At 42.1% G+C, this 15,561-nt stretch overlaps 1 protein-coding gene across 2 annotated transcripts in view; it reads left to right on the top strand.

Moving 5' to 3' along the window:
• Positions 1-5,637: 5,637 nt before the first annotated feature.
• Positions 5,638-15,561, top strand: part of GKAP1 (G kinase anchoring protein 1) — a 70,725-nt gene continuing 60,801 nt past the window's right edge. For both annotated transcript variants that reach the window (XM_072763046.1, XM_072763038.1), the window contains exons 1-2: positions 5,638-5,780; positions 6,213-6,346. The gene's annotated coding sequence lies outside the window, so the exon portion shown is untranslated. The remainder of the gene's footprint in view (positions 5,781-6,212; positions 6,347-15,561) is intronic.

The raw sequence follows: 15,561 nt of genomic DNA, 5'->3' as shown, positions 1-15,561 counted from the left end.
ACATCCCTTCTGGAGCCCTCCACCCTCCTTTGTTGGAATGGACTGGTTGCTCTCCAGGCTGCTACACAGGTGTCCTCTTTATCTCAGGAATTCTCTGTTTTATTCTTTTGTTAGAACTCCTGCTTATCAGGTCCTGTGTGTTTCTGTGTCTTGGTTTATACCGATCTTGGTGAGGTACCTCCTCCAGTACCTCACCTCCAGCTCCAGCTACCTGAGCATGTGAGTTAGAATTTTTGAGATTTTTTCCATTTTGACATCTTTTTCTGTTTGCTGCATTAGCTCTATTTCTTCTTTTTTTCTCCCTCCCTTCCTTCCTTCCTTCCTTCCTTCCTTCCTTCCTTCCTTCCTCACATCTCCCTCTCTCTCCTCTCTCTTTTTTCTGTTAGTTCATTTGAGGATCTTTCATGTGAGGTTTCTTCAAATATCTAGAACCTGAATTTGGGAATAAAGCAGGTGGGATATCTTGTGATTCAATATATACAACTTCATTTAATTCTGCTTTTCTGTGGAGTGAGTCACTCCTGTCCTCAGCTTTGCCTGGTGTCCAGAGGAGCTCTGACTCAACCTCTTCAGAAAATAAACATCTTATCTTCTACTAAGGTAAGGCAGCATGGAATGGGATAGGGATTCCAGGGAAGGAAGGGTCCCATTGTTCTTCATACAACTTTCGTAATGAATTCTGGTTTTCAGTCCATTTTACTTCTGCTTTCAGAGTCATGGCAGCTCTAGTTTCAGAGCCTTCACACATCAGAGTCTGTGATGTGAATGGGTTCACTTTGGCTGTCTCTACCCCCTCCCAAAGGCTTAGGTATTAATTTTCTCAGTTTTGGTAAGTCAGTTATCACTCATCCATCTGTTTTTCATGTTCCTAAGGTTTGTTGACATCCTTCTTCAACACGGATCTTTTCCTAGGCTTCATTTTATGGGTTTATACTTTTTTTTTATTGCTTCACTGTCATTTCATTTTATTTTATGATTATGATTCTTTAGTGGGCTCCATACTGGGTTTGCTGGGCATGGAGCCCAATATGGGGCTCAGACTCACAACCATAAGATCAAGACCTGAGACTGATGGAGCCACCCAGATGCCCCTCATTTTAGTTATTTTTTATTTTTAAAAGATTTTATTTTTAAGTAATCTCTACAACCAACATGGGGCTCAAACTTACAACCTGAGTTCAAGAGTTGCATGTTCTACTGACTGAGCCAGCCAAGGTGTCCCTGCTTCACTGTCATTTTAATGAGGTATCTAGAGTAAGTGGAGAAAACAGTGTGTTCAATGCACTACATTTAACCAGAAGTCTCCTTACCAATAGCTCTTAACATGTATAGATGTAATAAACATATTTTCTAGGTAGAAAAAGCTAAAATATTATCATAGGCAAGTCCATAAGAGTTATAGTACAAGAATAGAATAACTTTTATTGAGTGCTTATATGGGCTAAGCAGTCTTTTAAATGCTTATTTTATTGAATATATTACATATCTTATCCTCAAAATAACCCCATTAGATGGGTGTTGTGATTCAACCCTCAGCAATGTGACTCCGGAATCCCTATGGTTGTTAACGTGGTATGTCATTTTCTAAGCTACAGGCAATCTCTTCATTTCCAATTTGCCAGGTCTCTAGTCAATCCCTACTTATTGTTAAGTTACACCTAAGGTTTTTCATGTATATTTTGAACATTTATAGCCCATTATATTCGATGTAGCATAGCTAGCATCACAGTTGATGTATCTATTTGAGGATACATGTTGGAGGTAGAACAGAGTAGTTTATGACAAATTTTAAAGCATAGTCATTTAAACTGGAAAGCCTGGCATGTGTTTGTTTTGTAATACAGACAGATGGGCATTTCCTCTTAAAGAAAGCAGTTACCATCTGTAATCTGAGAGGTCAAAGAGAAGCAATTACAAATCCCACATTAGTAACACAAAACTTAAAAGCGTCTGTTTAAGTGAAACATGATCTCTACAAGAGTGTAACACACTGGCCTTAAACACCCTAATTCAGAGAATTCAACCCCTCATTCTTTGAAGATGTTAGTACCAGGCTCATTATCACTCTTTCCAAGGCTGTTCACTACTCCAACATTATTAATAGTCCTTTGGTAATTCTTCATGAGATAAATACATATATATATATATATAAAATATATATAAATAAATATATAAATATATATAAATACATATATAAACATAAATAAATAAATATATAAATATATATATAAATACATATATATATAATATATTTCAAATATTCTCAATTCCTTGACCAGCTCTCTTTAAACGATCTTGTACCCTCTGCTTTCTCAGTAACCCACTCCCATGATCATTTCAAGGTGTAGACCTTGGCATTACTAACTACAGCCCCACCTCTCATTTTAATTTCAAGCTTCCAACTTTCAGATTATTCTCTGTAGTACCAAAAATCCAACTATTCTTCAACCTGATCAGAAATACCAATCTATCTATTCACCCTACCATTTTTGCACTGTTCCCCATCTTTCCCATAGCCTTACGTCTTACGTCTTCTGAAATTATGGTGCCTCCTTTGCTTCTACCCTCAGCCACTTTGCCTGTCACTCCTCATCCTATTTGCCTGGCCAAATCTCAGTCCTGGTTAATCCCAAACTGCCTATTCAGTGTTTGCATTTAAGCAATGGAATATGGCTAGAGGAAAAATATGGGCCCCAGCCATGTTGACTGGTCTGACTATAAGTTCATGACCACTCTCTCAGGTAGGCCCTTAATAGTACCTGAAAACCTTACTATGCTTCCCTAGTCAATCTGTCTTCCACAGTCAAACTGCTTTTTCACCTTGCCTTCTCTCTCCCCTCTCTCCCAAGCTCCTCTTCAGTTATTGACTACATTAGCTAGAGTAGGCTAAACAGACCCCAAAACGTTAAAGCTCTAACTTGAGAAATTTATATCTTGCTCACATAATAATTGACAGTGGGTTTTCCAGGTCAGTGGGCAGCTCTCCATTCGAGCACCTTCCTTCATGTGGTTCTGTCAACCCCAGGGGCTTGTAGTCATCTGCATAATTCAGCTGGCAGAAAGGAAAAATGCATGGAGACACTCTGGCCTGGCAGGGGTAGACATCATTTCTGCTCACATTCCATTAGCAATAACTTAATACTTGACTATACTAACTGGGAGAAAAGCTGAGAGAAACAGTCTGTGTGCCCAGGAAGAAGGGGAGAAGAGATTGTAATGGACAATTAGCAGTCTGCCAAAATGATCTTGCTCCTTAGTTCACTCAGAAAATAGAAGCAACTAGGAAAGAATTTCTATCAAATCCACAAGCCTACTTCCATATGTCCCATATATGTGGGGGTGGGGTGGGGTTGGAAGGGGTAGATTATATTTCTAGGCTCTTCCCATCACAAAGTAGTTTCCAAGCTTTCAATTAGAACAACATGGTCATATGATCATACCACCCAATTACAAATTCAAACACATTTTCTTTCTTTGTGCCCTTTAAGCTTGGTGATATTAGTATCAATAAACACTCCTTCTTGTCTCCGCTTTTGTGAAACTCCAATTTACCTTGCTTTGGTGATTTTTGCATTACCCTGGTTCTCCTCTCACTTTTCCCTCTTTCTTTGCTGGTTTCTCTCATCTAGGTGAGATTCCTTCTTTATTTGCTGGCTTCTCTTAACTAGGTCAGAGTTTCTCGAAATGTGATGTGATACAAATCACTTAGGGTTCTTGTTAAATTGAGGATGCTGATTTAGCATGTTTGAGGGCAAGGGCGCAGAGATTCTACCTTTCTAACCTCCTGGTGATGCCAGTGCTGCTGGGCCATTGGCCACACTTTTGAGTAGCAAAGTTCTAAGAAGATGTTCTCCAAGATTCTGCCCTTTGTTTTCTTCTTTTCCCTCACAGTGATATCACCACTGGGCAGCTAACTTACGAATCTCTTTTCTAGTTCGCCCCTCTTTCCTATATTTCAAAGTTTTTATTTCTAACTTAATATCCACATCTATTTGGCCGACCCAACAATCTTTCAAATTCTTAAAATTTCCAAATCTAAACTGATGTCTCAAGCAGTTCCTACTTGTCTCTTCTATAATTACCTACACACTTAGAACCTCCATTTTTTCTGCATCCACCTTTCTATATGTTCTCATGTTATCCCTTCTTCCTGTAAAACCAATTAATCAATCCCCAAATTTTGTAGATTCTGCTTCCACATCACCTTCCTGCCCCTATCTTTAGTCCAGACTCATCCTTACCTTTCACCTGGCCTATCTGGTGGTTTTCCCACCTCTGATTTTCGTATCCATTCATAGGCTTTTTTTTTTTCTTCCCCCAAAAAACTTTTAAACCACGAAAACTCAAAGTACCGTGTTAAATACAAGTTCTCCCACTTGGCCTAGGGCCCCATTCCCCTTTGTCTCTGCCACTTCTCAACATGCTCTGGAATTTAACCGTTTACTTTTTCCTGACCATGACTTTCACTGATTGATCTTCATGTATGTTCTCATGCTATCCCTTCTTGCTGTAAAAATCCTCCCTTTCTCCTTCAGAGTTAATCCCAAATGCCTCCTCCTCCAGGCTGCCTTTCTTTCCTGATCCCCCAGACAGATAGAAGCAGTTTTTTGATCTTCAATACTCTGTGTTTTTCAGACGACACCTATCATGGTCTGTCTTTTATTACAACTGTTTTATCTTTATTTTATTCGTTACTCTCTTAAGGATAACATCCTTATCGTCCGTAACCCTGCAGACGTTACCCATGGGAGCTTATGGGTCTACCATCAGTCACATCAAAGTGACTTAGGGCGGCACCGTGATCAACGGTAAGCGGTACAGAACCCGAAGTCAGTCACAGCTGGGTTCCGGCTCGGACGCTTACTGGCTGTGGGGCTTTGGGCGAGTTACTTGGCCGGTACGTGGGAATCCTACTACCTGACGGAGCACCAAGGGTCAGAACTCTCCAGGGAACTGAGCCCCGTTGGTTATTCTCCTTACGGGGAGCTGATGCAGGCTTGCGACTGAAATCCCGATCTGCAGGACCGTCCCTACTCCGCGAATGGGAGGTCCCCCGGCCCTCTTCCTCCCCATCACCCGCGCACTGCTCTCCGCCACGCAGGTGAGGCCGCCGAGCCGGGGGGGAGCGGCCTGGAGCCCTATTCTCCCGGGAGGCCTCCTCCTCGCACACGCCCAGGGAAAGCCCTTCCCTTCCCGGTAACCCCGAGGACCGCGGCGCCGCCGCCTACGCGAGCCGTTTGGACCCTGCCCGGCCCCCGTAGCTCCCCTTCTCCGGCAGGTGGTTCTGATCCTCTCCCCCGGCCCGGGGCGCTCACGTCACCGGCGAACCTCTCCCCACGCGCCAGCGCCGCAACCAACCGGGAAAATAAACAAACCCCGGCGCGCGGCGGCGGGCGCGCCTGGCCCCGCCCCCGGCCCGCCCCGCGGCTCTCACGCCGCCCCCTCCGCCGGGACTTCCCTCCCGCCCTCGGCTCGCAGCCGCGCGCTCCCCGCCCCTCCCCGCAGCTGCCGCCGCGCTCCCCGCCGCGGGCCGCTCCGCCCGCCCAGCCCGGCGCCCGCTCGCGGGGCCCGTTAGTGCCCGGCGCCCGCCCGCTGGCCCGCGGCGCGAGCCCCGCCGCGCGAGCCCGCCCCCGCCCCCGCCCCCGCCCTCGCCCCCGCCCCTTGACCCAGCCTAGTCCCAACGCCCAGCGCGGCCGCCCCGGGAGCCGCGGGAGCGGCGGCGGCGGCGGCGGCGGGGGGAGGAGGGAGCGGAGGGCCGAGCCGGCGGCCGGGGAGGCCCGGTGAGTACGCGGAGGGCGGGCCCGCCTCGTGGGGGGCAGCGCCGGCGCCCCCGGGGCGGGGGTGGCGCCTCGGCCGCGCCGCTGCGTGCGCCTCGGGCGCGGCGGTTGGGGACTCGGCCGGGGCCGCCGGGCACAGGGCGCGGGAGGGCCGCTCCTCGGGAAGGGCCGCGGCGCCGCGCTCGGGGCGGCCGGCGGCGACCCGCGCCTCCTCAGGCCCCGGCGCCCGGGCCGTGGCCGAGCCGCCCGAGACCTCGCGGGGCGCGGGCGCGGGCCCGGGGGCTCCGGGGCGGCGGGGCCGCGAGTGACAGGTGCCGCCGCCCCCTCCCCGCGGCGGGCCCCGCGCTCGCTCGCCCGCAGCCGGAGCCGGAGCCTGAGCCGGGCGCTCGGAAATTTCTGGAGCCGCGACCCGACTCGCCGTTTCCTCCCTTCCAGGTTTGGAAGCCGCGTCTGTGCCCGAGTTAGGTCTCGCCCAGCCCCATTTCTTTCTCAGCGTACTTTGTGCGAGTAAGTTTTGGAGCATCGGTTGACAGCCTATGGGTGAGATTTGGCTTTCGTTCGGGAACGAGGTACGGTGGTTTACTTTTTGAATAAAGTGCTCCTCCTCCCCGCTAGCAGTTGGAAAGTAGACGAGCAGGGTTTTGAATTCTGTTTCTTGCCGTTATTCTTTGCAGCAGCAGTCACATCTCCCGTTTTTAGGGTGCTTAGTTGACACTGAACAGGAATGACAAAAGTGGTGGCTCATTAAATTGTCTTTTTCTCTCCAGCTTTTAGATTTTTCATTCTCACCTTAGATTTTACGGCTGAGTGGGTGCTGTGGCTTTCACGCAAGGCGCTGATGAAAGATCATCTCTCCTTTACTGAGAAGCCAGTGAAATTTTGTCTTAAATCGTTCAGGATTGCCTGTTCCTTCGAGTAGTAACAGCGCTTGTGATTGTAACCGGAATCATCAGCTTAATCAATTTGTCTTGCACCTGTAAGAGTAGCAGAGAAAGTTTATGGGAAATTGAAAAATTAAAGATACTTAATCAGTGGAAATAGTGATTTTGTTTCTCAACAGGTTTGAAACTATACTTGGTATTAGTCAAATCCTAATTAGTGAGAGATAGAATCTTTTTTTTTTTTTTTAAAGATTTTTATTTATTGATTCTTGAGAGGCAGAGACACAGGCAGAGGGAGAAGCAGGCTCCCTGCGGGGAGCCCCATGCGGGACTCCATCCAGGCACCCCAGGATCACGACCTGAGCACCTGAGCGGAAGGCAGATAGATGCTCAACCACTGAGCCACCCACGCATCCCTCCCTGAGAGTTATTCTTAATTGTCATGAATGGTTACAACAAACTTAACTTGTAAGATACCAATCTAGCAGCTTCATTCTGTGGACTAAGCAAGATCTGGGAAGTTGACCAGAAGAACATTGGGGCAAATGAAAATACAGGTGTTTTATCCATGGGAGATTCCTTTAGCTCCTCACTCAGTACCTGCTAGTACATTTTGCTTCGATTTTTCAGTCCCCAGAAATTAGGTGCAGATTGCATTAGGGAAGCAGTACCTAACTATGAAAAAAAAAATGGCATTTAGGACATACCCATTAAATGTATGTGGTTCACAGCAAGTGTGTTGGGAGCAAGGTTTTGGTAAGCACTTGGCAGGTGCTGGTTGTGAACTTTTTAAGAAGCCAATATGAAAGATATTGTTTAGTTGTGTTACTTGAGTAACAGAACATGAAATATTTGTTAAAATTTCACCAGGTACTAAATAACTGATACTCAGTGTCATTTCATTTAATGTTCAGTCGTCCTTTTATTTTTATTTTATTTTTTATTTTTTGAGGTTTTATTTATTCATGAGAGAGAGAGAAAGAGAGAGAGAGGGAGAGACACAGGCAGATGCAGAAGCAGGCTCCTTGCAGGGAGCCCAATGCGGGACGACTTGATCCCGGGACTCCAGGATCATGCCTTGAGCCAAAGGCAGACACTTAACCGCTGGGCCACCCAGGCATCCCCAATCTGTCTTTTTATTTTTTATTTATTTTTTTTATTAAAATTTTTTATTTATTTATGATAGTCGCAGAGAGAGAGAGAGAGAGGCAGAGACACAGGCAGAGGGAGAAGCAGCCTCCATGCACCGGGAGCCCGACGTGGGATTCGATCCCGGGTCTCCAGGATCGCGCCCTGGGCCAAAGGCAGGCGCCAAACCGCTGCGCCACCCAGGGATCCCCCCCAATCTGTCTTTTTAAATCTAAGTTACATTTCAAGGAGACCACACTAATTATACCTATGTTGTATTAATTTCTTATTTTGTTCAGGCTAAACTGGTTGATGTTAACGGAAGATGACTATCATTTTATTAAAGGAATGTATCTAGTTGTTCTTGACTGAGGTATGGACACTGCTACCATTTTTCTTGACCCTTAAGAGGTCATAGTCTGGAAGGATGAGGTCATAGTGGCAGTGGTCCTCAGAACCTTGGTAGGAGAGCCCAAGAGTACCAGCCATTTAGAAGTCTTGCTGTTTACAGCTTAGGCTGTTCATTTTTAGAGTTTACTTAAGTACCTGATATACCTTAATTCTTTTTAATCAACACTTTAAAACCAGTTATGTTTCTTGAGCAAATCTGTTTCCTCAACAAAGTTAGTTGTGATGGTCACTTAGTAGAATGGCACTTCTAATGAAACAAATTGGAACTGCTAATAATCATTGTTAATTCACATTTGCATTATGGGAGTTAGGGATTATCTATGGTACACTTTGCATTTTCTTTTGCTGTGCATTCTACTTTACAGTATATATTTCAATGAATAGATAGCTATGTACTTGGGGAATATATTTTTTAAAAATTCAATAAATTTATCTTTTCTGTGCCCAATCCTGTGGTTTTGTTAGAGATTGACTTTCAGGATGTTGAAATCATGGTTGTAGGTGGCTAGGCACAAGAGTAAAGAGATAATTTTAATAGAATCCACTTAATACATTTAAAACTAAAGAATTATTACAGAGAAAGGAAAGATTAATTTGAAGGGGAGGTCACAGAAAGCTTCCTGGGGATGCTAGCCCTTGAGCAGGATTTTGAAGGCAATGAATAGAAGTTTTAAATGAGTGAGAGGGAGGGCATTTTAGGCAAAGACAACAGAAGATATGAACAAGTAAAACTAAATATGTGTTTAGGAAATTTTAAGTAGTTTATTTTGCTATAGTATAACATCTGAGGAAGGATAGGGCTATAGGATGCCCTAACATACACTATAATATTTAATAAGTCAAATAAATAATTGGCTTTTTGAGTGTTGAATATATGTTAAAATGGGCTTCACTATAATTTGATATTGCTGCGATCTCAAGCATAGAGGAATTAATGGTGGTAGTTACTAAGAAATTCTAGAATATTGTACTTCTATGTTATGAACCATCTACATTACATTTGTAAACTTATGTGTTTCTTAAGCATTTTGACCTGCAAAACAGGTTGCTTTTACATTTTTAAAAAATTTTAAATTTTTTTAGAGAAAGAACACAAGTGGTGGCGGGGGGAGGAGCAGAGGAAGAGGGAGAGAGAAAATCTCCAGCATACTCCCCACTGTGCATGGAGCCTGACACTGGGCTCCATCCACGACCTTGAGATCATGACCTTAACTGAAACCAAGAGTTGGATGCTTAACTGACTGAGCCACACAGGAGCCCCTGAAACAGTTGTTTTTAAATTATCTTGGAAATTTTCTTTTGTCTTCAACTATTTAAATTAGCTTATAGGCTATTTTAAAAATTTTGTTATTTTTAAAAGATTTTATTTATTTACTTGAGAGAGCGAGTGACCATACAAGCAAGGTGAGTGGCAGAGGGAGAGCCGGCTCTCCTCTGAGCAGGGAGCCTGATGCGGGGCTCCATCCTAGGACCTGACCTGAGCTGAGCTGAGGGGAGACGCTTAACCAACTCGGCCACCCAGGCACCCTGCTATTTTTATTTTTTAATTGAGGTGAAATTGGTCTATAACATATTAGTTTCAGGTGTGTAACATAATAATTTTATATTTTCCTTTACTAAAAAGTGATCATCATACTGAGTCTAGTTAATTTGTCATCATACAATTGATCCCTTTTACTGTTTTCACCTATCCTTCAACCCCTTTCCCTTCTGATAATTGCCAGTCTGTTCTCTGTATCTATGAGTTTTATTCATTCTTTTGTTTTGCTTTTTAGATTTCACATAATGGTGTTTATCTTTGGTTTTTTTTTGTGGATTATTTCACTTAGCATAATATCCTCAAAGTCCATCCATGTTGTCACAAACCTTGTCACATGGCAAGGTTTCCTTTTATGTGGCTGAGTAGTATTCCGTTATGTATATATATCACATTTTCTTAATTTATTCAAACATCAGTGGACACTTAGATTGTTTCCTTATCTTGGCTATTATAAATAATGCTACAGTGAACATAGGGGTGCAAATTAGTGTTTTTGTTTTCTTTGGATAAATACCGATCAGTGGAATTGCCAGATTGTGTAGTAGTTGTATTTTTAATTTTTTGAAGACCTCCATATGTTTTTTTAAAGTGGCTACCTCAATTTACATTCCCACCAGCAGTGCAAAAGGATTCCCTTTATCGCACAACCTCTCCATCACTTGTTATTTCTTGTCATTTTTGATAGTGAGCATTCTGACAGGTGTGAGATAACATTTTTAAAAAGATGTTATTTATTTAGTGGCACTGGAGTGGCTCAGTGGGTTAGGCTTCTGCCTTCGGCTCAGGTCATGAGTTCAGAGTCCTGGGATCGAGCCTCACGTTGGGCTCCATACTCAGTGGGAAGCCTGCTTCTCCCTCTCAACCCCTGCTTATGTCCCCTCTCACTAACTCTCCCTCTCTCTCTCTGTGTGCCTCAAGTGAATAAAAAAATCTTTTTTTTTTTTTTTTTTATGACAGACAGAGAGAGAGAGAGAGAGAGAGGCAGAGACACAGGACGAGGGAGAAGCAGGCTCCATGCCAGGAGCCCGACATGGGACTCGATCCCAGGACTCCAGGATCGCGCCCTGAGCCAAAGGCAGGCGCTAAACCGCTGAGCACCCAGGGATCCCCAATAAAATCTCTCTCTTTTTTTTTTAAGATTTTATTTATTTATTCATGAGAGAGAGAGAGAGAGAGAGAGAGAGAGAGACATAGGCAGGGGGAGGAGAGAGAGAGAGAGAGAGGGGCAGAGACATAGGCAGAGGGAGAAGCAGGCTCCCCCATGGGGAGACTGATGCAGAACTCCATCTCAGAAACCTGGGATCACAACCTGAGCCAAAGGCAGATGCTCAACTACTGAACCACCCAGGTGCCCCTGGATATCATCTTATTATGGTTTTGATTTGCATTTCCCTGATGATTTGTGATGTTGAGCACCTTTTCATGTGCCTGTTGCCATCTGTATGTCTTTGGAAAAGTGTCATTCAGATCCTCTAACCATTTTTTAATTGGAATTTTTTTTTGTCACTGAACTATATGAGTTCTTTGTATATTTTGGATAGTAGCTGCTTATCAGATATATGATTTGCAGATCTCTTCTTCTAATCAGTAGGTTACCTTTTTGTTTGATGATGATTTCCTTTACTGTGCAAAAGCTTGTTAATTTGATGTAGTCCTGTTTATTTTTGCTTTTGTTGCCCTTGTCTTTAGAAAGAGATCCAAAACTACCACCAAGAATGATGTTAAGTAGCTTACCGCCTGTGTTTTCTTATGAGTTTAATCATTTTTGGTCTCACATTTAGATGTTTATTTTGTTTATTTTTGTTTATAGTATAGCATGGTGGTCCAGTTTCATTGTTTTGCATATGGCTGGCCAGTTTTCCCAGCACCATTTGTTGAAGGGAATGTCCTTTTCTCATTGTATATCTTTTTCTCCTTTGTTGCAAGTTATTTAACTATGTGTGGGTTTTCTGGGCTCTATTCTATTCTGTTGGTTTATGTGTCTGTTTTTATCTCAGTCCATACTGTTTTGATTATTATAGCTTTGTAATATGGTTTGAAATCAGAAGCATGATACCTCCAGCTTTGTTCTTTCTCAAGATGCTTTGACTATTCACTGTCTTCTGTGGGTCTATACAAATTTTAGAGTTATTTGTTCTAGTTCTGTGAAAAATGTCATTGTAATTTTGTATAGGGATTGCATTGAATCTGTGGATTGCTTTGGGTAGTATCGACATTTTAACAATATTAATTTTTCCAGTCCATGATGCAAAGTATCTTTCCATTTATTTGTGTCTTCCTCGATTTCTTTAATCATTGTGTTATAGTTGTTAGTATACACGTCTTTTCAACTGCTTGGTTAAGTTTATTCCTTGATATTCTTTTTGATGCAATTATAAATGGAATTGTTTTCTTAATTTCTAGTCTTTAAGTTTTTTTTTTTTTAAGATTTTATTTTTCAGTAATCTCTACACCCAACATGGAGCTCAAACCTAAAACCCAAGATCAAGGGTCGCACATTTCACCGACTAAGCCAGCCAGGCACCTTACCTCTAAGTTATTTTTATTTTTTTTTTTATTATTTTTTTTTATAAACGATTTTGAATTTATTTTTCACCCAATCATCACTAAAGTTTTATTTTTATTTTTTTTTTAATTTTTTATTTATTTATGATAGTCACACAGAGAGAGAGAGAGAGGCAGAGACACAGGCAGAGGGAGAAGCAGGCTCCATGCACCGGGAGCCCGACGTGGGATTCGATCCCGGGTCTCCAGGATCGCGCCCTGGGCCAAAGGCAGGCGCCAAACCGCTGCGCCACCCAGGGATCCCTCTAAGTTATTATTAAAAGGATACTCGAGAGGAAGTGGGGAAATGTACAGAGTAATCATTATATTTCTGGACTAAAATCCTGATTTGTATAGTATCTTAATAATATGTAAATTTTATTTATAGCTCTAACCACCACATTCATAGACTGCCCAATGCTGATAGCTTACAAGGTGTCAGCTATGTAGTTTTTGCTTTGTGTCCATATCACTTAAGCTCATATAAACTTCTGAGCATTTGAGTATTTGGATTTTAAAGATCATGTGAGACAGAAAAGGAAAATAGTATGGGGGGGGGGGGAGAGAAGAGCACTTTTGAACCTACTTACCCTAATATCTCTTAGCTATGACTAGAGATGGAGATGCAGAAGTTTAGGACACAAGACCAAGGGAATAGTGTTCTGGAGGAATATTAGCCCTAACCATTCTTGAAATTAGGGTCTTTAAAAAGCCTGATGTTTTCCATGGTCTGCCTATTTATCTAACCTTTCCAAGGTTTATAAAAGAAAAGTTTTAGATAAATCCCTGGATTATGTAACATGACTATCTTTTTGCAAATTCTGAAAAATTTGTTAATGAAGGTTATATTCTCTTAAAAGCATGCCAATGAGTAGTCTTTGACAGTTGTTCTCTGTCTTTGTCTTCTGCATCACTAACAGGAAGGACCAGAGCATCTCTATGGCAATCTAACCAGTAGCTGCCAGTAGAGGTTTTGACACAGGGCAAAAAAATCAATATTGCTTTGAGTACATTATGTTTACCTTTTTGAATTTAGGTATAGATAACCTTTTTCACTTTTCAAAATGAAATTTTTTTCTTATAGAAGAAAAATGATCATTATAGAATATTTGGGGAAAGAGTGAAAAACTCCAGAAAAGGAAGTAAGTATAATGCATAGTCCCGTGAATTTCCTTCTTTTTGGTATGTATGGGAATAATACACATACTTACAAATTTGGGATTATTTTTATATTTTTATTTCCTTTTTTCATTTAAAATTTACCCTCCCACTCCACTTCTGAAATACTGGTTAGTATACCTTTTGACATGCTGCATAGATTTTTTTTTTCCTGGCTATTGAGGTAGGTGATGTGTTAGTTATTACATTTTTTAAAAAGATTTATTTATTTTATAGAGTGTCTGCACATCTGCATGCAAGTTGGGGGAGGGGCAAGAGAGAATCTTTCAAGCAGATTCCACACTAAGCATGGAGCTCTTTGTGCGACTCCATCCCAGGATCCATGAAATCATGACTTGAGCCAAAACCAAGAGTGTTGGATGCTTAAGCAACCGAGTTGCCCAGATGCCCTCCCTGCTTTTATAAAGTATGGCATGTAGCACAGATGCTGGAACCCTTCCAGTTGTCCCATTTCCTTACCCCTTCAGCTACTAGGTATGGTGCAAGTGGTAGCTGCTATTCTGTTCTGTTTCAGACCCCTGCCCCTGAACAAACAAGGGATCATTATAGGTGAGGTTTTCCCTCTTTCTGTCTACTCTTTCTTGAGTTAAAGTATTTTAACACAGGTTGCTGAGATGTATCCTCCGTAGCTGCCTCAGAAAATTTTTTTGTCTTTTCACTGTTTGTCAGTTAACGCTATTTGTTCTAATGCTTTCTTTTCACATTATCATTCTCTTTTATTATTTTCATTCAGGAATTGTTTATTATCTATCTGCTTTGTGCCCATTGTTTAAGACATAGTCCCTTCTGTGATTCTTGGGTTTCAGATAGATTGGTGTTTCCCTCTGCAGTTTGTTAGGTATAATCTTTAGGTGTTTCACTCTCTTCAGTGGCTGACTGCTTGACCACTACTTCTCAGGGCCTAAAAACTTTTTTTCATTTTGTAGATTAAAGTCTTAACTTTGAGAAGGGCTAGATGTTGATTTAACTCTCAAACACTTTTTGCGACGGAGTGAGATATGCTTAGCCAAATTTTTAAATAGCTTGTGTCAGTTTTCCTGTGCCGCTAGGACCCCAAGACATACTTCAGTTAGTAATCATAGTATAAGAACACCAGCATGTTTATATCTGAGTGTTTCTGCTGTTCTGGCAACTGTTCTAAGCACTGCACATAAAGTATTTAATCTTTACAATAACACAGTGAGCTATGCACTCTTGTCCCTATTTCACAGATGAGGAAACTGAGAGATCAGGTGAATTGCTCAAGAGCTTTCAACAGGTAGCAGGTTGACCAGATTTTGACTAGGCATTCTTGTTCTAGGTCAGCACTCCTAGGCTAGTGCTTTTCTGCCATTTGACTTCTGCATTACAAACATAAAAGACCAGAGCATCTTGTTGCCTTCAAACGGAGAAGAGACTTAACAGCGCTTATGTAGAGCTCGGTGGAAAAAATGTGTTACATTTTCTTTGTTGTATATGATTAGGATAAATAAAACAATATAAAGTATTAGGAAAGATATGAAATGCTGAACATGTGTGAAACTTCAAAATCTTTTCAGGGTTTCTAATGAGAAAATTGTGCTTGCTTCCCTGAACAGAAGTTTTTAAATTACACGTTTGTTCATGAAATAAGAATATACAATTCTCAATCCAGACTTTTATTTTATTTTTATTTTTAAAAAAGATTTTATTAATTATTCATGAGAGATACAGAAAGAGAGGCAGAGACATAAGCAGAGAGAGAGAGAGAGAGAGAGAGAGAGAGAGAAACAGGCTCCATGCAGGGAGCCTGATGTGGGACTTGATCCTGGGTCTCCAGGATCACGCCCTGGCTGAAGGCAGGCGCGAAACCGCTGAGTCACCCAGGCGTCCTCCTCCATCTAGACTTTTAGATGATGCTTTCTTCAGATTGAGTTCCCACTGAAATTTTGTTTGGATGAATAGATAATAAAAACAAACCATTTTTGTTGTACAACTATTCAATAATTTATAACAATTGGAATTATTTTTAAAGAATCTCATAGCTCTTCTTATAGAAAAAGTAAAGAATTTCTTATGATAAACTCCAAGATGACATAAAATGACAAAGCTCTTATTTTCAGAAAGCATAAGTATTGTTTGA

The sequence above is a fragment of the Vulpes vulpes genome, chromosome 1, assembly GCF_048418805.1.
Source record: "Vulpes vulpes isolate BD-2025 chromosome 1, VulVul3, whole genome shotgun sequence".
Classification (NCBI taxonomy): Eukaryota; Metazoa; Chordata; class Mammalia; order Carnivora; family Canidae; genus Vulpes; species Vulpes vulpes.
This window is presented reverse-complemented; position numbering and strand designations above follow the sequence as displayed.